The 25290-nt window shown below is 46.1% G+C and overlaps 1 protein-coding gene across 2 annotated transcripts in view; it reads left to right on the forward strand.

The window, feature by feature from the left end:
• The window catches only part of LOC105288188 (leucine-rich repeat-containing protein 24), a 96726-nt gene continuing 71436 nt past the window's right edge, over positions 1 to 25290 (forward strand). Inside the window, exon 1 of one of the 2 annotated variants that reach the window (XM_011354252.3) lies at positions 1 to 448. The gene's annotated coding sequence lies outside the window, so the exon portion shown is untranslated. The remainder of the gene's footprint in view (positions 449 to 25290) is intronic. The other variant, XM_011354251.3, reaches the window with a different exon arrangement.

Consider the following 25290-nt stretch of genomic DNA (forward strand, 5'->3'; position numbering starts at 1 on the left):
CATCTGGGCCGCGTGAGAGGGTGGTTGGGGTGTTGTCGGAAGGGTGGAGGTGTCGGGCGCCAGTCGCTGCGCGGACGTTGAGCTCGGGTTTTCTGTCGTTCTCATGAGCCTTTTTTTCGGTATCCTCCTCCTCTCAGTCGACGTCGTTTTTTTTGCGCCACATCAATCGAGATCGAGAGATCTTCTCGTGATCTTGACGTGATCTTGTTCGTTTTTTCTTTTCTTTTTGTGAGACCTTGGAGGGGGACAGAGGTGCAGCCGGACGTAGAAAGAGGGTGAGATTGTTTTCGCGTGTGCTCCAGCAGAAACTTGCGTGATCGAAAGCCGGCAGTGCATGGAAGGATGTAGATCTTGTGTCCTGTCTCGTGCGCTCTCGAGGGATACTAGAAGATCCTGTGTCCTCCCTGGAGGAGATACTCGCGGTCATGGCGAACGGCGTCTCATGACGGTAAGTGGACCGAGGGCCTCGATCTCGATAAACTACCGCGTGACTTGCTGGATAGGAAACATTCCGTGGTGAACGCATCTTGCGACGTTGGTTTCCGTAGTGCGCGCGAAAAATGCTCGTGATCGTCAAGTTTCTCTCATGATCGAGGATCGAGAAGTAGCTTCGTTGCGTGGTTATTTTAATCGCAAATTTTAATCGCCTCTTTGTGTGAAGAGTTTGTAAAGATAGCTTAAGCTTATGTAACGAGTCAGTAGACAATTCGAGAGGACATGTATGAAAATTACGAATTCTCGAGAAAGTTAAAAAATGTTGTTAGACTAAAAGAAATTTAAAAACCAGTAAGATTCAATTGATACTCGGGTGTTTGGGAAACATGGTGGCGTTAATTTAATGGTGAGCAAAAAATATGGAAAGAGTGGCGCGTAGCACTTCATAACGCGGGCTTCTCCGTCAGAAGAGAGGTATGAATTTAATCGCAAGTTTTGAGTGCGAATTGAAAGAGCGGCGTAGATTTAATTGCAGTTTCGGTTGGAGCGAGAAAAAAATTGAGAGGCGCGAATTAAAATGCTGATTCGCGAACGAATCTAAAAAGCGTCATAAATTTAATCGCTATATGCTGGGCTGGTTAACCATAGAGAGGGCGACGGGGAATCGTGACAGCGCAATAACTCAGTCCAGAATTTGCTGTATCTACTTAGGCGTGCTTGACTTCGTCCCTCTTTCTCTCTCTCCCTCTCGTGTAAAGTGGCGCGAGTACCATTATGTGGCGACCCTACGGTCTCTGTTACATCCGTAATGAATCAAGTAGGCCGAGTGTTCGTCCGTTTTGTTGAAACTAATGGCAATGCTGCAACTTGGCAGCTTCCATCGTCGGGCGGGAATTACTCCGCGCCCGCTCGAGATCCTTCATTCCTTCGTTAATCGCAGCGACTGTAATACTGAAGCGTCAACAATATAATCTGTCTTACGTCATGGTTGCATCACACGGGATTCACGTTCGGTTTACAATTATCAATCCGGCTTTCTAATCGATCGCGCAATGCGCGATCACGACGACGCAGCATCCAAGTCGCGTATTCGCTCCTCACGATCACCAGTGCAAACGGGGGTTGTCGCTTCTTGCTCGTCACGCTGTAACGTAATCACCGCCGTGTCGCGACTCGACACCGTAATTTCTGTTACATCACGCTTATTAATCCGCGTAAGCGCACCCGTCGGCTTTTTCATCGCCCTCGCATTTTCACGCGAGATTATAAGTCGAGACCCCGTTTACCCGGTCTCGCTAAATTCATCACTTCTCGTCGCGCCAAAGTCACGCAACACCGTTCCGCAGCACCCTCCTGGAACGTCGTCGCGTGCCCGAACCCCTTCCTCACATTCGCCCGGGGTTTCTTCCCTTCGGAAATCGCTCGCCGTCGAGAGATCGACCGGCGGTAGCTCTCCTGTTGGCAACGAGAAGAAGAGCAGTCGATTAAATGAAATTAATGGCCCCGCCGCGACGTCGGTCGGCAATTAGAGGGAAGGATAGAGAGTGCAGGGGGACGGGGAGGATGAGCCCTCGTCGATCCTCGACGATCCAGTCTCGTGCCCACTTTTTCATCTTTGCGGATAAGCGTATTTTTTTACCGTCCTCGTCGAATGTTCTTAACGAATACCGTAACGGCACCTCCGTGAAAAGAAGAATATGCGCTAGAGTACATGGAGGTTGTGGTGTCTTGGGAATCGTGAAATTTAGGAGCTCAATGTCGGAGGTACCGAAGATTTCTATATAGAAGCTGCGGATATAGAATGGATATTCTCCGCCTCCTCTCTCGCGAATAGGTTTTATCGTGAGAGCCGGGGTTCGCAGCGGTGCTCGCGATTTGCGATCGGTGGAAGAGGATAGCTACGGGTATTAGATACTCGACTGCGAATAGCAGCTGCAATTCTGCTTCGGAATCTAATACACGCGGAAGACAGAATAGTAGTGGCGAGCAAAATCTGCAAAGGTTCCGCGGAACGCCGGGATTTGACGGGAGGAATCTGTGGAACCTGAGATCCGCGGAACCCGCTGTTCGCTTTCGCTATTGTGTATTGCGTCGACCGTAGAGTCCAGCAAGTTGCAGACTTACCCCTGTGGAACCTTAGATTTTCGGCGTAAGCCTAGGATCCCCGGTAGTATTCGAGGTAGTTGGAGGATACGGGAGATCTAGGTTGCGCGGAATTTAAGATCCTTGAAATCGAGGATCCCTGTGGATCGTCGATGTAAATGCGCGCTGCAACGCGAAACGCGCGATACAGAACCGGCGCTGAGAATCCACCCTTGTTATTCACATGCAGATGACAGCATCGGCGAATAATCCATCGCGCAGTACTTGCGCGATTCACGCGGGGAAACTTTCCACTTTCGCGCGGAACGTGACGTGTGTCGAGGAATCTTGCAGCTCGATGGCCCCTGAAAAGCGCCCAACGACTTTCAGCGAACTTTCCCAGCCGGACGTAACTTTTTAAAAAACGTTTTACATGAATCGTCAGCGCGAAACTCGAGCGACGTGGCGATGGCAGTTGCCTGGTATTAACACTGCAAACTAAAAACTTTGCATTTCTGTTTTTAATACCGATGGCGATCATTACGTTTTCTAACAATAACCAGGTTTTTTAATGAATATCGAAACAGAATATCGAAATTTAATATCAGTCATGTAATATTGATTGTATTGTTGTATGTCAAGAAATGATATAAAATTCCATGAATTAATGTTTTTTATTCTGAGCATAGGGAATAGAGGCAAAAGGATGTGGGATCTGATTGTATGGCATATTGATATCAAGAATCAAGAAATAAATATAAAAAAAAACATGTAATCGATAAATATGCGCGCGATTCTCATGATCTTGTTTTCCTTCACTTTCAGCAATATGAGATTCACACTTTTAGCATTCGAATGCTTCCAATATTAGCACGTTCGATCTGACATGTTACTTATGTAATTGTTTTGCCGCGGGGATGAAACTCGAAGGGTGGAGAGGACCGAGGGAGTCGATTGTAACCCTTAGTAACCCCCGAAGCAGTCCGACTGTGCGAGCGGGGTTATCGACCAAGTGGTGGTCTGGTTTTTCGGGCTGGCGACTCGGCTGTGGGGTGTCGACTTTTTCCACTTGAATTTCCGGCGGATTTTGACACGCGCAGCTGGCTCGGTAAACAGAATTTATCGATTTCTTAGTAGATTTGAACTCTCGAGGCAAAATGTCGAATATAGCCATTTTCTCTTTGCCAGAACTCTTTCAGCGAAAAAAGTGTTAGGAAATGGTACGAACGAGAGGCAGTTGTTCGATTTTGAAAGAGGATTTAGAAGTGACTGTATTGAAACAACTATCGAATGGAAATACGATAACAGTATATTATCGAAATCCTTCCTGAGAGAGACCTGGCCGAAATTAATCGTACCCATGGAGAACGCGTTCGTAATAGCGTTCAAGCAACACTAATTGGTGCTATTGGCGTAATAACAATTAGCATATACAACAATCGTTAATTGCAAAATGATATATAATCAAATGCAGGCACTGATTCATTATGGTTACTATGAAATTTCATCGGTTGTTTGAAGAGATAGTATTAATGTCAACGAGTATGTTACATCAGAATCGCGAATGTGTTATAGGGCGAGTTAACATACTTCACCCATCGGTTCCACGCCCTTTTAGCCAGCTTCAGAACTTGTCGAACTTTCTTGGTTTCGAAATCCCGAAACGAAGATAACAAAAGTTGCGCAACTTCCGAAACAACTATTTCCCTTTTAAGGATTGGATCCGGCGAGAGGAAAGTAGCGCCGAAAGACGTCGGGATCGAAGCGGGCGGATGGAAATCCATTTGTCGACGCGGCACGACACTGCGTAGTGATATTTCCCGAGACACCCCGTAGAAAACCGCGGAAAATACGACACGACGTAAATATCCGTTGTTACGCCGCGCTTCTTTCACATGTAAATTCAGCAGGACGCATATAAATTGCGTTGTTACGCATTACCAAGATTGTCCTTCATATACGCGCGAAATTTCGTCGATGATGCCTCAAAGTCACGGCCATATTCCATTTTCACGCAAATTTCACACGTTACGCCGATTTCGTTACGTGTAAACGTTATTTTTTGTTTATAAAAAGATCTTTTTTTTTTAAATTTAATTTGCTGCTAGCGTTTATCGATCATAAATCGATCTAAATAATAGGCTAGGCCGACGTTCCTTCTTAATCCAGTATGAGATTAATCTAATAATGAGAAAGTACTTTGATAGCATATCAGCACCGTCGTGTTTAGATCGCGTGTGGATTTTTCCGCGCTCCGACGATTTCTACAGGAATCAGCAGACGAAAAAGGCGGGGAACCGGCCGGAAAGTTGGAGGCAGGTGACGGAAACGCACGACCCGCTTCCTGTGTATCGAACAATCGAAACGCGGTGCAACCTGCGTGACGAGGCAGCGTGCGAAGGCACACGCAATTTGACGCATTGTGGAACATATGCCAAGGCCGGTACCAGCAGGATGGACAATGCGTGCCGATGTTCCTCTTTCCATCTGTCACGTGTTTGCGTCACATGCCTATTAATTCTTAGGAATATGCAATTCACAAATACATAATCCGCGAATTTGTGTGGCGGGAAACATGATGTCTCTTATGCGCGGAACTAATCGATGAAATAATAAATACGGTATTTTATGAGATGTGGCAAATGTTAACATAAATTGTTTAACATTACGATTGTTTTAATCGAACGTGTAGTTACGTGAAACTCTCTTTCTGCATTTTTGCTGACGCAAGAGAGATAGATAAAGAGAGAGAAAAAGAGAGAAAGAGAAGGAGAGGGATAGAAACGAGCTTCATTTCCCCATATTTGCTTTTCCAATCGTTCTCGTATCATTGCGCGGAGTTGAACGAACAATTATACGCGCATAAAAGCGGCCTTTAATTAGTCACGAACTTCTGACACAATGCTGTCATTTTTAATGAAGCTTATTCATTACCGCGCGGGTTAGTGTACAATGACAGCTCGAATACGTTTTGTCAATATTAATTGGCGGTTGCGCCGACAAGTAGTACTGGAAGAGTCTTTTCTTCCTCCAACAGTTAATTCCGCGGAGATTGAAATGATTTTGCGGGTAAATCTGGCAAACAGAGCAGAAAAAAGAGCTGATTGCTCTCGTTGTTTGCGCGTAACGTCACGCGCAATTTTCGCGTGTCCGCGAAACGAGACATCAGAATCAAAGAGACATACGTGCGTGCACGGAATAACAATGCGATGTTTGACGTAACAATCCTGTAAAAGAAAGCTATGTTTTCAACGTGCCGATCATCTCGCGCGAACCGGTTACAGCCGCTATTGTTACGGCTGCTAAATGCGCGCGTTTCCCGTAATGGCGAATACGGTAACAATGTGATTCCCCTCAGAAGATCGCCGCCAAGTTGGTTGCGCTATTTCACATCGATAGGATCTCGTTTATCTACCCTCGGCGCCGCGCTGTAACTGCTCAAAGGATTAGGATACGAGGGTTACCTCCTTCGTCTTCGGCTACAAATATTTCGGCGGAAGATAGTGTCGCTTTCTCTCGTACGTGCGAGCGCGAACGCGCTTGCGGGACCGATATTCAATTTAAGAGAGGAAATCCGCATCCCTCTCGCGTTTGCCAGAGAGCACAATCGCTGGTCCAGCAGAAAGACAGGAAAAACAGCTACACGCTATGTAATTAATGTGCCATGTAACCCAATTAAAACTGGACTGTTGAAATCACATTATAATTGTGTATACCTAATTATACATTATAATATTTCATTTTGGTGTAACAATTTAATGATAATTAGATGCTACAATTAAAATATTATACAGTCCCGCGTTATGACGTTCACATTCGCAAAATGTACGTAATCATTTAATTACAATCCCATATTATAATGTACTGTATATTTATTTAATCATCTACACGTATTAACGGTAGTATCGCATAATGATTTGATTGTAATACATCCAGTCAAGTCGAGGACCTGTGGCGTCGCCTCGTGCTGGCGGATGTGACACATCCCGCGATCCTCCCGCCGTTACAAACTGCCATTATCAATGCACTTTGCTACATCAACTTCGGGCTGTCGCGATGTGCTCCGAAACATAAATCAAGCGATGTACTTTCCTCTCGGTGGGATGGTAGCACAGGACGGCTATAAATGTGGACTTAAACTCCTTTACGAGTATCCGAAAGATAAACTGGCAACATGCCCCCGCTTGCTCAAGCCTCCATATGCCCTTTCCAGGGCGCTTCCACTCTTCCTCTTTCCTCAGTTAAGGCTTGATACGCGATACTCGATATGTCCATCGCTTTCTTTCATCTCGATTCAGCATGCTTCGCGAAAGCCTAGAACGGCGGTAATGACAAGTATCAGGTTACTCCTTTTCTCAAAGCGTTTTGATCGATCCGGAACGGAAATCCTGGGTTCCGGATCCGCGGGAAAAAAATGGAGAAGTCTCTCGCGGAGAGAATCGGGGTGAAAGCGAGTAAAGTACGAGTCAGATATAAAACCGAGACCCAAGTTCTCCATTTCCATACCCCCGAGAGCAGCGAGTAGCGAATTTTAAAAGTTTTACTATCTTCTGATGTTATCGATGCCTTACTTTCTCGAGAGACGTAATACAAAGTTACGTCCTTAGCGATATTACTCGTCAGAGCGGAAGAGGTAATCAAAAATCATTTATCGTCGTGTGTAGAGGTATATATATATATATATATACAATACACAAAACGTGGCCTCTCTCCAAATTGATTATTTGAAGAAAAAGAAGAAAAAAAGATCGACGTCATTTTAGTCTTAAAACTTGGAACGCACTATTCGCCCCGTTATTTCATTGTAGTGTGCACACCATTGTATTTTCAAGCTCCACGAAACTATGGCTAGTAAATGGTGCGTGTAAAGTTCAAAAAACTTGGATGCCGTGCTCTTGTTGCCGCGCTATTTGAACCGTCGTTGCGGTCGAATAGTCAGCCGGAAAATTGGAATTTTTCCCGGACTAAGTATCCTCGGCGTCTTTTCCGTCGGTTCACCGAGATCCGCCATTGTTTCTCTGTCGTCCGCTCGTCCGCCCACTCGCGCGATTTTCACTCGCTCGCAAAGTAACAATGTTTGCAAGGAGAACTTTGAGAGCAAACTTCTTTCGTCTCTTCCGTCAAAGAGAGCATAAAGCGATCCGGCGACCCGCGCGCGACATAATATTTGCTGCCCTTTTGTCCAATGGAAATCGCTTCCGCCTTTTGCCTCCTGCCAAAAGAAGAGGGCATTAAATATTCCTTAGTATGCAACGCGTGTCTTTATGGAATTCACCTTTTTCAGTATCAGCACTTAGTTATCAAACAGTTATCAGATTGAATCGTGCGGCCGTGAGTTCTTTTGTGCCGGCGCAAATTGTTTAAGCAACAGTGAACAGTTTTCGCGGATCGATACGTAACAATGATGTTAAAATCGTGATATGTGATCTCTCGAGGCGAAGCACGTGCAACCAACCGAACTTGACATCGAGAAAAAGCTGCTCGTTACAAATAATAAATGAAACGAAACGCACGAATGCTGTATTTTATAGTGGCGCGTCGTGGATAACCGGCTTATTCGATACTCGAACTGTGCAGGCAAATTGTATTTTTCACTTTCCAGTCCACTACGGCATGACTATTCAATTAATCACGACACGCGAATTTTGAATCGGCGCTTATTTGACTTTTCACTGCGAGAACTGCGTCGCAGTTCCATGATTTTTGGCAGAGGCTTCCATGAAAAGTTCCACGAACTCGAATTTTCCAACATTGAGTGATTCCGATCGGGATGGAAGTCCACGTGAATTTAGCCCATTGTCTACTTTCCCCGGGAACTTAGTGAATACATAATGTTTCAATTGAAAGAGGCGGTTTGCTCGCCGACGATGCGAGCTTTTCACGTCAGGAGGCGAAGCTTGCCGGGTGTGATTTCTCCATCTCGACCTCTCAATGTTTCGAACCGCCGTTGTCTGCGCGTGATTGAAATTTGTGATTAAAAATGCATGAACATGGCAAATTGCTGATGAAAAGGCGCCACGAAAGGGCCGAATTGTGTATCCATGTAGGTACTGTATATGAGCGGAGTCCCTCGGGCACGCGAGATCCTTTACAGGTTTACGACTACGTAATCCAATAATCCGTCTGATATTACGAGTGCCTCGAGTATTCTCCCTCAGGAGGCACAAAATAGCCGTTATCGGGCGCACAATTACGAGCGCGAATCTCGGGCCGGTTCGCATAATGATCGTCTCCGCGCGTGTCCAGCCTCGAGTTGAACTTACGGCGCTTCGATAATATCGGTACTTGTAATACTTGCGTAACGTAACAGCGGAACATTCCGCATCCGTCCGATATTATACGGTGTCCGTATCGTTTGTAACAATCAATGAGAATTAATGCAAGCAATTGAGCGGCGAGAATGTAGAGGATATCGATATCTCGTTACTTTTAAGCGTTCTCGATCCGACACGCGAGGCGGAGGGAAATTGAAGCCTCGTCGAGAGGAATAATCGAAAGATAAAAGTTGCCTCGTAAAACGACGATCTCCGTAGTCCCTTCTCACAGCCGGCAACACTTTACTACGACGAAACTTTAAATACTTTTGTGTCCCCGAGATCTTTCAGGAAAGATCCTTCATAAGGCGCGCGCGGGGAGGACTGAGAACGGGAGATGGACGGGAAGGAGCGGATTATCGATGTTAATTAAGAGTACAGGTGTCCCTGGCAGCTAGCTCGTCCTTAAAAATAAATCGACGCCTCGACTAAATTATCCCCGGGGAGCGGGTATTTAAATTGTAAAGACGAGTTTTAATCGTTAATTAGTCACCAAGCGAAGTCGGCGCTCAGGACTTTCCCACCGACCGTAAAAATAAACTTTTGCGATGAAGAGAGATCAGAGCCTCACACACACTCTCTCTCTCTCTCTGTCTCTCTCGCTGTGTGTGTGTTAGGATAACATATTGAGAATTAAATCTGAAAGTATCTCGATTGAGACTTTGTGATTGATATTTGTGCGAGTTTCGTGAGTGATTGCATATTCGAAGATTTCCAATTTCGTTTTTCTAAGAAGCAGGATATTTCACTTTCTATCCGGCGCTCGCGTATGGTATTTCCAGTTTTGATTTTGGGATTCAGATTACCGCGATGGCCACTGATGGCGGGCTGCCTTCGATAATAAATTATTCCGAACACGTGACCGGATAAATAATTCCGCACGACGATGCGAGTTCGAGGCGTATCGATCGATGCGGCTACAGGGAAATGGAAATCTGCGAAAAAGATATGTTCCCGGTAAAATCAGCGATACGTTGCACGAGTTCCACATCTTTCTCCGACGTCGCTTATTGCGTGCATTAATAACGTCTTGGCGATCGTATGTCGGGAGGGTATTAATCTTTCAAGAAGACATTTGCCACGAGTTTCTGATGTTTAGACCTTTGACCTTGTGCTTCTGTGATTTCTGATTTAAAGACACTCGATGTGAGATCTGAGATTTGCGTTATTATCTCTTTCATAATACTAAGTACATCTTGATAACCATTTCTTTAAGAAGAAATTCCATCTCGAGAGTAGTGGGCGAAATTTTCTTGCAAACTCCTTAAACCTTGCCGACGATCGGAACGGATGGTCCACTTTACTTAACACCTTCGGAATGAAAGTAACCGCCGTTTTACTCCGTAAAGGAGAATCGCTCGGGGTGGAAAGATGGCTGCCGGGGATTACCTTGCGCAGCGATAAGGGAAAATAACAAAAAAAAACGCGTCGCGACGGTGAGACATACGAGAAAATGAAGCGCGGTAATATATCGAATGCGATCTCGTGATAACGCCGTATCTGGGGAAAATAAACCGCGGAAGCTAAGAAATTAATGTTGCAGTAACCGTATGATAAACGTTAGTGAAAGCACTCCATTAATAAAAATCAGTCCACTATTGCAAGTCACAAGGTGGCAACTCTGAAGAGCATATTACTCTCGATTATATCAAAATTAAAATGGATTTATTGATTCCTCTTGTTTCAAAGTACAAGAAATGGCCGTTGGTCGAGTGCAGCACTCAAGAGGCACTTAATTACCAGACACTTTCGCCTGGAGAGTGAGGGCACGTTGCGAGAGCATCGTCGGGACTCGTCGAGTTCCTCGTGCTTTCACGTTCGCGAAAAATCCCGTAAGAGACTGACCCGTGGCTGCAAAAATCATTTGCATACGTACACTTGGTGCGGCGGGGCGCCGCCACCCTTAAAATATTCCGTCCCCGTATCTCCGCTCGAAGTATTTCTTTGAGTGGCGCCTCGTGACTTCTCCACGAATTACCGGTGGCGATATGAAAATCACCGCACTCGATGCTCTTCTAAATTGCAAAACAGCCCGCATAAGTAGCGGAGGAAGCTGAGTGCACGTGCAACCTCCCTTCTTCGTCCACTTTGCCTCTCCGAGTTTGTATATCTCGCGACGCGCCTACGTCCATTTTTCCCGCCGCCGAATATATGCGCACTCCCGTGTGCGCGAGTATATCCGCATTCGCGCGTACTCTCGTCGTACTTGTAGTCGTAGTAATTTGCAGGTGCGCCTACGTAATTAGTTGCGAAATAATTTGCGCCCACGGCAGCAGCGGGAACGTTCGCCATGAGGATAAGCGCGCGAATGCCAACCCCCCTTCCCCTATTACTCTCTCTGTCTCTTTCTTTCTTCCTTCCGCTTTCTTTCTGCGTGCTCAAAAGAGTCAAGAGCTTGAAAAAAATCTCTAAAGAGAGGAAAAACACAAGTATTATAACGATATGCAAGCGCGCTATGAGTTCACGGAAAACACCCCGTCGGAGTTGTTGTATCGCGAGATTACGGGATTATGACGTCTCGGGGATGCGTTATCTCCATTTTCGCGCGCTCGATATATTCGCGCGCGGAAATCCGCCGATAAAACGACGCATCCATAATGAGAGAGTTAGGGAAGGGGACTCGACTGTATTTGCACATTTTAATATTTACCCGACGGGACGTGATTAAAATCACGCGTTACGCCTAATGCCCAGCGCGGTGATTAATATTCGATTATTCCCCAACGTATATTTCAATCACCGGCAATCCGACGCCGTTCCGCCGTCCGATTCCCGTCGCCGGCGGATGCGACAGCGACAAATAAAGTTACGAGCGTGGCGAAAGTTGTCCCGGACGAGAAGGAATCTCTTCCTTCCCGATGTAATCAACGGCGCATTACGTGGGAAGTGCGAAAGAGAGAAAAAACGCGGCATTCAGGTAAAACAAGTGTTACTAATATTAAATAGTTTGCATAAATGCAAGTACGAGCGCGCGGGATCTCGTGGAAATTTTCTCAACGGTGAATTTAGCATGAAAAATAAAATTTCTATTTGCGAGAGTGACGCGCGGTGAGAATCCAATTTAATCTCGATTATTATCATTACGAATTTACTGTGAAATTGTTGGATTGTCTCGCTTTTAATACCTATCGAGTTTTGTGACAGCCGGATAATAACTTTCCAATGGCGTTCCCTTAATTCCCTAAATATTTATATCGATGAATGAACGAACTAACAATTCTGCAATATGACGTTGTCATCGTATCAAAGCGACGAGAGTTGAGAAAAAAATGCATTTCCTCAATCCGGCCTTGTAGCAGTTCGTTGTCCGCATCCTGGCAATCCTGCGATAACGTCCGGCGTGTCCTTATTGACTGGGAACCGGCCAATAATTCGTGGGGTTCGGCGACCCGTGTAAAATAGGTTGCTACCGCCACTATAGACAACGCCAGTGCTTACGTACTGGGTGCTCTCGAAACTAGCGCCCGATAATAGCGCGATCGGAGCTTACGTAAAGTTCTCGAGTGAAGATTAATGTTGGCCTTTAAGTACGTATATCCTGCGGCTAAGTGGCTTTTGCATATTAGCTGTATTAATCAAGAGATGAGCTCGACTCAGCGTTACCGCGCAACCATTTTATTTGCGGAAAAATCCGCTCCAAACCGCGTGGAATCAGAGAGAAAGAGAGAAAGAGAAGGATCTTAAAGATTCTATGCGCTTCTAGACGCGCGAATCCAGGCTATTCGAGATGTTTAAGGCATTCTGATCCAATTTTGGCGTCCTGGAATCTCGACGTATGGGAAAGAGAGAGAGAACGGAGGTCCCTAAAGTCCTTCGTGCGATAGGATGATGCTGAAAGATCCCAGGATCCCGGAAGAGCGTGAAATCGTGTGAGTGATAGGTGAGGATTCGAGCTGACGGGCTATCAATGTCCCTTGATAATAGCAACGTGACGCGCCGTGGCGATTTCCGGAGATACTCCATCGAAGTTGCGGTGAACCCTGTGTGCAAGCTGGAGAACAGAGTTTCGTCGAGCGCGGAGGGCACGCGCGCGTGATCGAGCGTATTGAGACGTTTCGCAAGCGCATCGCAACCGAGGACACCATTTAACTGACGTGGAACAGATACTCCGCCAAATTCGCCGATAACGTACGAACGCCCCCGCGATAAACAGAGCGTGCCACTTCCGGCCGCGTATCGATTTGTAGTAACACGCTAGAAGCCCTATTAGCCGCGAGTGACTCTCCCGTTAAATGCCGCGATCGGATTCGCCGTGAGGCTACTTTGAACGTTTGCGCTTGGTGGCTTTAAACTGAACGAATCGTCGACGGCGATCGTTTCGGACAGCGTACACCAAGGCCGATTCGTGTTCGCAAATTTTGCGCGATTTGCCAGCAAAGAGAAATGTCTTTCATTAAACTTTGCGCAGTTGCAGACCCGGTTTTTAGAACGTGGACGTAATGAATTGTTGTGACGTTTTCAAACGTACCGGGAAACTTTTAGGAACTCTGCGGCCAGAAGTTTTCGGCAGCGGTTGATTCTCACAGCGGATTCTCGAGGGGCTGATGACCCCGACGTTAAAGCAAATTATCTCACGCGAGGTATCTCGGTGAGGAGGTTTCCAGAGGATAATCGATTAAACGGATGCAGATAGGAAAATTCAGAGCTCGGCCTATTTTCAACGCCGTTGAAATTGGCGTGCACAGTCAGATAATGGTCCCCGCTTATCAGATCCGTTAAATCTGCGCCAGTGGCTACTACAGACTGGCACAGTACCGACAGGGCTGCCTTTTTAAAAGCAGCGATTATCATTCCATCGTTGCAACGTCGTTGCCGTTACAAGGGGATGTTAGATTCTTTGACTGGTTTGGGGTACGTTGAGATTCTTAGATACCTGGGTAGTCAGCTTCGTGATTTCGTGGGCTTTGCGTCCACCGAATTCTGGAACATCCTGTACAGCGTCGTGGAATCCCGACAAATACGATCGAGCGAGCATTCGGGAACATCGGAGACATTTCCACAAGCGCATTGCATTCTGGCATTCTATTTAGTAGAGATTTAGCGAAATCGTGGATAACTGAGTAACGGGCTGAAACAGTTCTATTGTCTCAATGGAGCTATGTCGCAGCAGTATGCAGCGATTGTTCTCTGATTTCCTCAGTCTCTACTAATCGAGATTACGTGTAGCTAATAAGTAGAAAACGCAGTTCCCGCGAATGCATTTGTGCGCGTTCAACGTGTGGGCAAGCAAAATCTACGTATATTTTTCTGCATCGGATTTTCGAATCAATGTCTAAATGAACGCAGTGATTAACTCAATTTTACCGTTACAGCTACTGACGATTAACAAAACCTTTGAAATTATCCAACGTAAATTCGTTACGTAAAATGCACGGTATCTCGGATTCCCCGCATAACGAAATTATTCTTGAGCGTATTATCAAGCTTCAATTGTGTGTCGATGGTATCTCAACCCATTTCAACTCGATTTGCTCCGTTTAACCCTGGGGATTCGCGCGTTTTATCGTGCGAAATGCATTTCAACAATTTATTCGCTTCGATTGACCGAATCCCTGACGCATCATGGAATGCACCTGGACACGTTACAGGTTCCGTTCGGACTTGGTGTAATAACTGCTCTACCTGTATTCTGACCAACCAATTAGAGATCGACCAAACGGTTATTTGCCGGATCTTCAATCTCTCGCATTTCCGGACGCAACATGGTCGTACGCTCTGTTTAATGCAAAGAGTTTAATTCACTGTCAAATATTACTGATGCACTCTTTCTTCCTTCATCTATCTCTAATATTATAACAACCAAATATGATTTTACAGCTGTTCTTTAGGTAAATCTCAACCTCAATAAAACTCTGTCAAATGTAGCAGATCACGCACAACAATTCGCATCAGTTATCGTACATAACAGATACGGGGACGATTTTAAACGAGCACCGTAACGATATCGTAAATATAAATGCGGTTTAAAGGGGAAGGCGGTCTTTACGATCAGGTCAGTATCGGCAGTAGCTCGACGGTCCGATAACGATCGGCGGCAGCAATGATTATCAATCGGCCGCCCTGGGCACCGGGAAATTCCATGGAGGACGGATTGTCCTCCCGGGAGTTTCGGAGTCGCAACCTCGTTGCGGTCGTTTCTAGTTTCGACCCGGAACAATGTCGAACAACAGTGGAACTGTTCGCGGGTGGAAGCTCGCCGCGACGCTCCCGGAACTCGAACGAATCGCGGCTCCCTGCAGCAAGACGAAATCTTTCCCACCCTGGTCACGCCCCGAGAAAGGATCCCTCTTGCTCGTGGAGCAAGCTATCCGCCCTCTTCAGTAAAGCAGGTTGTATGTTGTCTTCCCGCGAGTTGACCTGCTGCACGTCTGTTCCGTTCCGCCGGTTTACATTTTCCGATTAAAAGAACGATTTTTATGCATAAAACTATTTTTTTTCTATGAAATCGTGTGATCGCTCATATAGAAGAATTCTATTGGGGATTAGTGCAAGAATAATTGTGATTTTTGCTATTAAGCTGAATAGCAAAAACCGCAATTATTTTTGCACTAAACTAATGGAATAACGGAAGTTTCTTCTTTACTTTCTCGATTGTTTTATACGGTTGTACGTATTGATCTGATGGATTAATTTAAGATACATATACATCCGTTCTTGGAACAAATACAGGCTGGAACAAAGTTCAATATTATCTTGCGGCACGGTAGAGCAGCAGAGCTCCGGGCGACCTATCGATACGTATCTCTTCCGAGAGTTAAGGGAGCTTCCCAGGTGTCGCAAAGCCGATTATTTGCCCCATCCATAATATTCCCCGATCCCTCGACACGCATGTAAACTTGACGACATATCGACGATTGGAGGCGCTTCTATGTAGTCGTCTTATAACATATCCTCGTTACTCGGCTGCTGCTGTCACCTCTTCTATTTTCCATGATATATTTTGCGCTATAGCAAAATAATAGTAATAATAATAATAATAATATTAATAATAATAGTGTCGGATCAGTACTGGCAATTAAGTACGGCACGGCGTTACACTCCTGTGTCGAATCTGTACTGGCACAATACTGGCGGCCAGTACTGCCACGATGGCAAACGGTACAGTCCCAGTATTGGACCGTTTTGAAATTTCTACGTGAGTAAATGCGGGTTCGTAGTTTGTCCGTTGAATAGATAGATCCGCGGATTTAAAATCGGAATTAAAATCGGAAGTGGCGCATTTGGCGTTAAATATGCGTCAGCTCGACGGAAATTTCAGCCTTTGGGCGGATTGCGTCGGGGATAAAAACATTGCAACACTCTCGCCAGAGAGAATTCAGTCCTTTTTCTCTGACCAGAAAAATGTCGATCACAAAATAATAGAGCCGTGTGCATGACTGATGGCGGAAACGTGGCTTCCGGTAAACGATTGTCGGCGAGGGCAGCGCACGTGCGCTTTCTGACCCCGGCAGCGCTCGCGCGTGCGAAATCTCGCGGTGTATTTTTCCGATTAATTCGTGGGTATACGCTCCCTATGATTTCGACAGTGCACGAAATCCTGAAGTATACTTTTCCGATTAAAGCGCCAAAAAGTGCATTTCCGTCAACGTTACTGTTCATAATGGACGACCGTCGACCGACGAAATGGCAAATTTGCACGTCCATTTCGACTGTGGTCGACTGTTGAAATAACAACTTTATTTAGATAAAAAATCGGATAGAGAGCGCTCATCTTTATGCACATGTGCAGGATGAGCATTAAATCCGGAGCGGAAAATACTCGCGGATAAAAAACGAGTTTCTCGCGCTGAGTGAAATTTATGTCAAATAAAAAACTTCGCGGCAGCGGCTTTTGAATATTTCATTCGGTTTATCAAAGCTAAGGGAATCTCGGCGAGTTAATTACGGTGAATGCATTATCGTCGTTAATGACGCGCTCTTTGCCGCATTCCGGGCGAACTCATTCACGTATCGAACGTTAATCGGTCAACTACTACGTGCTAATGTCAGCCAACATCGACGAGTACGCGATCGCCAATGCAAATTTTAATCATTATCGAATAACATTACCGGTAAATAACGTTAATGCTAATTTTTACATGTCAAAATACGTCCATCGCAGGCCCGCTCGATTCACTGAATATTAATGAAGCGAAAGTCAGTGGAAATGTCACTCACAATGATTAGCATAGTTTGTTTAAACGCACGTTTATTCGAACTGGAGTTGCAATTGCAGCTGTAAATATTTCTAACAGCTCACGATCCGAGCAGGCGCGACGATAAAATGAAAAAAGTTGTATCTGGTATTAAAATGCAGGTGCGCTCAGTTCAATTGTTTGCCCATAAGGGCGTGCACACGCGCGCTTGTAAAAGCTGATCGCAGCGCAGTGAAATCGAACGTCATCGAAATTTCGAATATCCACCGCATCGGGCCAAACCGCTCAAACGGCAGTCGCGAGCTTAATGAAATTTAGCAAAACGAACCGAGTTATTGCCGTAATATCGCGCTAACGAGGCAAAACGGGGGCTGGTGGTGCTAAAATTTTCGGATTTCCATAAACCGGGATGGTTGGCCAAAAACCAGTTTGCCCTCGGTGGATGTCTTTTCATCGGTTCTATTCCCTGGCTAATAGGATCGCCGTGGCCGCAGGCGTCCCAGGGAACCATCGCGTGATTAGATACTTTCCGCAAGTTTTCGGCAGAGCAGACACGATTATTTTTTTACAGGCGAGCACGGATGGTATAGCTTTCAACGTAGCTGGAAATATTTAAATTGCAATCATTTCGTGCGGCGAGAGAATTACATCTCGCCGGGATGAACTAAATTCAGTATGCAAATGAGTCGTATTACCTTAATTATCTTGCTTTTGTAATATTTCTGATTGCTCTGAGCGGATTTGCTCTCATGATGGGACTTTGATTAACCTTAATGACGTGCGACAGGTGAAACAGAATGATTACGACTCGCCGAATTACACTGGGAGAGCTGATGCTGTTTGTGACCGAAGGAAAGCGTATTTAGTTAAGCACACACGAGTATATGCACGCTTTGTTGGGTTAAAACAACGCGTTCGAATATGGTCCGAGCTAATCGAAATGGGTTGCCCCATCCCGAGGCGCTTTCGGGACGTATCGCATTTCGTCAAAGGCGAAATTAATGGTTGTTAATTTGATGCGATCGTTTTCCGATACTCTCGTTATCGTAGCTTCGCGGGTCAAAAGCTACAAGACTCCGAAAGAAAGGGCCGCAAAAAGATCTGTTTCGCGCAGCGCCGCCGTCCAAAGCCAGTGCGGATTTTCAAAGTTTAATTCGCATAAAATAAGAGCTCAATCCCGCATTTTCTCAAAGGCAAGTTAATCCCGCGCGGCGCTTCGTCGAGAGAGCTAATAGTCGTTTTTGCCGTTGCGGAAGAAGCTCGATCGATCGCCAGGGAAAATTAGAAATTTACGCGCGGTAGCGCGGGAGTTTGTAAGCAATATCCGCGTTCCGATGCTAGGCAATTAAACTTTCATCGATCGGCGGCTCATTCGCCGATGCCGTCAACCACTCGCTCTTCTTTTTTGTTGTACGCGCTCTCGTGCGCTCCCCGATCGCGTTTCATATTCGGAGTGATCGGGGCACGACTATGTATATCGGGGTCGCCTGAAAGCCTCGCCTCGCGTTCGCGGGCGTTTTCATCCGCCTCTGTCGTCGGGCATAAATTTGTCCGGGTGATTTGTCGATGGCCGTCCGTTTTCGGCCGTTTATTTCGCAAATGCTCGGCTATCGATGAAACGCGCCGCATCCCGCGAGTGTCTCGCCGGGATTTAATCCCATGTGCTGGCGCGGCCATCGAGTGTCCTGCCAAAACATCGGGGAAACGTAAAAGCGAGTTTACACGGTTCAATCTTGACGGGCGTCACCCCTCTCGGTTGAATCAATCGAAATGGAAGAAGGCCACTTGTAAAACCCACCCCTTCGCGCCCATAAATCCATCTAAAAATGAAAAATCTGATAACTTTAGCGTGGCTCGACACGAGGTCTTTTCTACTCGATTTATTCGCCTCGGTCGAGTCATCGAGATAATCGTCAGTCGAGAACTGTGTAAATTCGGCTTAAACGCAGTGCTCAAAACTGCAACTGTGATATCGAATTTTCGGTTTAATAAAGAAAATAGAAACAGTAATTGGATTATTATTGACGCGGCTGCGAAGAGAATTTAATTAGCTTAAGTAAAGTATTCGCACTGGTTCAGCCAATCGCCGTGGAAATGTTCGACAGTCTGAAAATATATCTATCGAGCTAGCTGTTGCGATTAATCAATTTTGAGGAAATACCTATATTTATAAACGTAATTGCCTTATTGATTCAACTTACGCAGATTATTTATTAACTCGACTATCGCCGCTTTCAATTAACTTTTATAAAGGAATTAGCAATAAAGTATTGCGTATAAGTCGATTTGAAGATTGCGACACGGACAGCGCTTTAATAAAAATTATTTAATACGTTGCAAATTTTTCGCTTCTATGTGACGACAATGAACCATCCGTTCTCTATTACAAACACACCGTTAATGCGCTTGTTTTAAATTTACGCGACACTGTGTGATTCACGTTTTTCATCGAATCAAGCTTGACAAGAGGTAATTTATTTCAGCTGATATAAAAAGTCAGGACTTAATGAGCAATTTGCACTCACTTTACTTAAATCCTCAGATTAAAGGTTCCGATCCACTTCTCGCAGAATTCCACGCAAGTGCTATTATCGGTGCACACACGTGCACACGCGGTGATTTACAGCGATCCATCCCGTCGACTCTAAATCGAGCGCAGTCCAATAAAACGCCCGCCATCGAATATCCTTTTTCTTTTTTTTTACCGCTTGCCGCGCGCGCGATCGAGCGTTTTCGAATCGCCGGATAAAACAGCCTCGAATTGGTCGTTTCGCCTCGGCGCCGATGCGATGGTTTCGCCATAGGAATTACTTGGTAAAAAATCGTTTCACGGACGATCGCGACGCCCGTCGCCCGGCGTAATCGAGTCCTCGAGCAGCGATCGACCGGAAACGAGACGATAAGAAGGCTGGGCGCTGTCACTTGTCGTGGATGCGCATATCTTACCCGCGAACAATTTGCCCCGCGAGCGAAGCGATTTACCGCACATACGCGTTGCGATTAGGAACGCTAACGATACCGCGACACCCATCACGGATTATCGCAAACTCCGACGTCGATTTAAAACGGCGAAACAGCGAAGAAAAATCGAGTCTGCGCGAATAATTTATGATACAAATGTTACGGCTATATCGATATACATTAGTTACATCTCGCAATATTTTTATATTACGCGGTGTAACCGCATGAATCCAGAATTGACATTTCTTTTTGCGTAAAAGCGGTTTTCGCAATGTTTTAGCAATAGTAGTAAATAAATATAGTAAATAAATATATTGCTCGTTCGCAGTGGTTATCACAGTGGTTATTGTCTCTCTCCCCTTTGCTCTCTGCCTCTTCATATGTACATAAAAATCTAAATTCATCGAATTCGCGTCAATCGCATGCATCGACAACAAACTGTGCCGACACGCGAACCGTGTTGTGCCGGTCCCGCATCCGGAATTGCGGCAAATCGACGAAGCCTGGTCGATGTCGGATAAACAACAGGGCGCAGTCAATTTGCCGCGAAAAATCCGACGGGAATGAAAATATCGTGAGAATCGGGAAGGTGGAGAGGGGAAAGACTCGCTTTTATCCCGACGTCTGCTGACTCGAGTCCTTTTTCACGGATATTCCGGATACGTTCCGCTGCCACGGCAGTATCGATTATTACGTTAGACGGTAGGCCAGATCGAAGTTTACCATTGTAGTTGAAAGAAAGAAAGAAAGAGGTATCCGTTCTTTTTCTCCAATTCTCTCTTTTGTAGAAAAGCGAGGCCGGAAGAGTGGCGGATTATCGGAGGGACGAAAATCTCCTTGCGGAGAATCACGAGATCGTACAAAGTGAGAGAAAGAGAGAGAGAAGCTATTCGTATAAGGTGCTCCAGAAGCCGCGAATTCTCATCCTCGGATAACTCGTTACACGTAGCGTGATTTAAAAATTCCAGAGATGACGTATGTACAAGCGTGCGCGTGTTCGCTACCGATCAATAAAACTCACCCGCTCGCGCCGTAAAGGCAACTTATCTCGTCAGCAATTAATAACCGGATGTTTTTAATTATATTGTCACCCATCCTCTTCGCGAGGAATTAATCGAACGGATCGCGATATTTTTCCGGTTTTTTCACGAGTAATTGCGTAACCATCGAATCCCGTCCATCGATACTGTCGACCGGTATTATCGGCATTAGCCCGCGAACGGCTACATAACGTCTGGTATCAGGCTCGCGAATGAAGTGCACGGGGATTGCTTTGATCCATCATCGAGATGAGGCACTGAGGCTTCCCCGGTAGCCGGTCCATTCGACAAAGAGACGATGCCTCGGCTAATGAGCTCGAGGATTTCATAGCGCTCGTATGACTGCTCTCGGTCGTGATTATTGATACGCGTGTCGTATCGCAGAAACGCGAAAGCAGGCTTGGTTCTATTCGTGACTCGATAGGTTGGATGTGGTTAGACATAGTAGGTTGGACGTGGAGACCTATTCAGGCGGTATCTCGGTTATCAAATCTCATGCAGCAAGACTAATTAACATTAAAATAGAAAAATTATTTAATTCCTTCCGCGGAATTTCTTCATTTAATTCGTGTATATATATATTTGATGTGTTATGTAGTAACAACGCCATGCGTTGTTTGCATACCGACATGTAAAATCGATGTCGAGATCAGTATGAAAGTTAATATCGGAGAATATCTTCTTCTTTAGAGGGTGAAGTTTTTTTCTCTCGTCTTGCGACAAAATGCCGGGAAATTGGAACTTCCAGTCTCTGTCGCGTCGCAAATTCGATCGTCGCGGGGGAAGCAGAATCCAGCGAGAAAGGGCTCGGGGAGAGGGTCCTTTTCTCGCGGCGTTATCGTCCTCGCCTACGCGTCACGATTCTTGGCAACATCGACTACTCTTAAGGATCCTCAAACGAACCTCGCGAAGCGAGGAAACGTCAGGCCGTCTCGTCATCCGAGGCTCTTGAAGCGAATTCGATGGTCTGGCTGCAGTCCAACCATGTTAATGGTCTCCTCTCTGGAACGACTTTGAAATTGCAGCGCCTAATTCAATGCCCGCCATGTCCGTTCGGCGCACAATTCCGTTGCGATAAGCCCTACCGGATTTATGGAGCATCCGATATTGTCGCGTCTTCCGAACTGCTGTTGACGTTGTTCTCGAGAAACACGAATTCCATGTTTTTCCGCTATTTTTATGCCAGTGAATGCTTCCGCTCGCGACGCCCGTAATTATTTCATCCACGCTTGCAACATAGATACTCATGCAATTCTGTGAGGCAATCCAGTCATTCGCTGAAATATTCAACATAGTTATTTAATACGACGCAAAACCTAAATAATTTTCAACGGTCCGGTAATTTCAGGCATGCAGAATTCTATTCAAAGTGTTTTAAAGAATCTCCGGATGTAACGATGATACGACAATTCGAGGACATCGGATCTCTCGGATCCCAAGAAAGCTCTCAGATTCCAAGAATCCTGAAAATCTCGTTGCAGAAGTCTTCTCGACACATCTCGATAGCGAGTCCTCGTCAATCCGAGCGCGTAATCCATTTTACGCGCGAATTAAGCGGCACCGCGTGCCGAGCTGCATCCCGAGCGCTATTAAACGGGCGAATCATTCCCGGTGGTGCCCACATCCTTCTCGGCGGAATCGCGTTCCTCATTTCCGGTCGTTCGACGTCGCCGAGATTGCGCGACGATGTATTCCCTCGGCTTCCCCTTTTTCCTTTTTGCGTCTTCGTCGCGTTCTTCGATGGGGCATCGATCCTTTTTCCCGCTCCGTTCTCCGCTCAGAATACTTACCTTCGGTTCCTTTCGCGCGTCCACATCCCTTCTCCCAATCCAAACCCCCGCACTCGATATTGCAATCGTTCGTGTCGATCCGACTTCATCGAGGCAAGTCATTTACATCCGGCAATATTCATGGAGCCACGAGATCAAAGCCCGATTTGGCGACAGCCGTCGTCACCGTCGTGTAAACGGAATAGGACACCGATGGCGTAATCAAGACGGCGTAATCATTTAATAACGCGAGCACCCCCGCGCGTAGTAACGAGGCCGCGGAAATTGGAATTCACGTCACGCGCTCAACCGATCCCAAGCGATCCCACGCGCTCGAATTTCACGGATCATTCTACGGGAATGAGGATATATCGCTTTGATCTCCGAAGTAGGGAATCGCTGAATCCCTGAATTCTTAAATTCTCCTCCATGATCCTCGTATCAAAATTCCCTCCGATTCCGAGACGTATCTTCCTTTTCCACGAATACGATTCGGTAATTACTTGGTGATTGTCATGCAGGAGCCAATCGGGGTGGAAATAAAGATTCAACGTGTGTGCGTGTCGATGTCGCCGTTAATGCAGATGGTTGGCTCGCGAACATTAATTTTATCACACTCGCCGTGTATAACGCGCTATTAATTCCAGGACGGACGTGTCTATCTCTCTACCTCTTGCCCTTTTCCCCGTTCTCCTCGCGCCGCATCTCGCCCATCCTCAGGACGGAGGATTTACGAGGTACAGGCTCGCTTCCAGAAATGAAAACTTCGTTTCAATTTCATACATAGCAGTTCTCTTTCTTGGCGGAATTACACGGTATATTTTAGCGCTTTACGCGGAGCGCCGCCTGTATTTCACGACTAAGTATCGGCTTACGTATTCGCATGGAAAGGATTAATTTTATCGTAACCCCGGCGTAAACAACGCGCGCGTTTAATACACCGACGAAGGCGGAAGCTGCGACGCTGCACTATCTCGAACTGGCTGCTGCTCGAAAACGCGAGGACTTAATTTAACTTTAACCAACGGGAGCATAGCAAGTGGTGATAAATTGAAGAAAGCGGCACACACATATTTATTTGAATCTGAGCGTTTATTCTTTAAATTTACACTTGTATCAATCAAATTAGAAATATAATAATAGAGATTCTATATTTCTTTGTCTCATCTCTCCCGTATCGTCGATAAGCGTGTTCTCCTTCGGGTGCCGAGACGGGGGTTGGTTCGGCGCGAAGGATTTACGAGGTACACCCATGACCCCCTAGAAACGAAGCCGGCGTTTAAATAGTCGTTCCAGGCGACGATTTGTGGGCTGGCATACTAGGCCACCGACGGCGAATCGCCGAAATTCCGCATAATACGAAGGCACGATGGCGGGGGCGAACCCTGACCCTTCCGCCCTCTCTCGCTCGCTCGTCCTCACGTCCTCTTTCATCCCTCTTCGAGTCGCTAAGCCCCTTCGCGGCCGTGCCATTGTCGATCCCGAGTGTTGCAGCGGCCGCGGAAAGCAAGAGAGACCGTTTAATAGCGTTGCCGTGCGAGCATGGATCCTCGTTCCGGTTTTAGCGCGTTGACTAACGGCGTCGCGACGCCCGCCTTCCATTGTCTCTCGTGTTGAACGTCGCGCCGCTCCGCTGGCCCATGCACCACACACCACGCACACGGCACGATCCAGCAGTTTGCACTGGAAACTTTTCATCCGTGGCGTTTGCCTTCGTTCTCCGCGTGAGACTTTGGATTAGCATTTAAGTTAGTTTGCATACTTAGCGCGGGATCGTCGCAGAAAGTCACGCTATAATGGTACACCGGGATACGCCCCGGAGTCGCGTTGTTTCTGCCGGTGCACATGGTGACTCGCAACTGCATAGGGTTGTCTGAGTATTAGGGGTGTGATTTAGTTTTGAGGGTTTTTTTTGCTCAAAAACGCATGTATTTAAATATGATAATGAATGAATACCTTAATCAAAATATTTTCCTTCGTTTTCTATAACTTTTTCCCATCTTTCTGGCAAGAGATGGATTCCACCACGATAAAATCACTCTTCTTTTCAGTTGATCCATTCGTCGACGAATTTTCGCACTTCTTCCAAATTATCAAAGTGTGTATCCTCTAAAGCGTGCTGCATCGACCGGAACAAATAATAATCGCATGGAGCAATGTCCGGAGAATACGCGGGGTGCGGTAAGACTTCCTATTCAAGCTCTAATAGTGTTTGTTTCACTGATAACGCAACGTCAGGTCGAGCGTTGTCACGAAGAAGAATCACTTTCCGTCGTTTACTCGCAATTGGTGGTCGTTTTTGGTCCAATGCTTGCTTCAACTTGTACAATTGGTGTCGATAACGATCAGCCGTGACAGTCTCGTGCGGATTTAACAGCTCATAGTACACTATCCCACCAAATACAGAGCATTACTTTTCAACCGTGAATATTGCGTCTCGGAGTGGATGTTGATGATTCGCCTGGATCCACCCATGATTTTCTGCGTTTGGGATTATCAAAATAGATCCACTTTTCATCCCCAGTAACAATCCGAGACAAAAGACTCTTCTTTT

The sequence above is a fragment of the Ooceraea biroi genome, chromosome 11 (assembly GCF_003672135.1).
Source record: "Ooceraea biroi isolate clonal line C1 chromosome 11, Obir_v5.4, whole genome shotgun sequence".
Classification (NCBI taxonomy): Eukaryota; Metazoa; Arthropoda; class Insecta; order Hymenoptera; family Formicidae; genus Ooceraea; species Ooceraea biroi.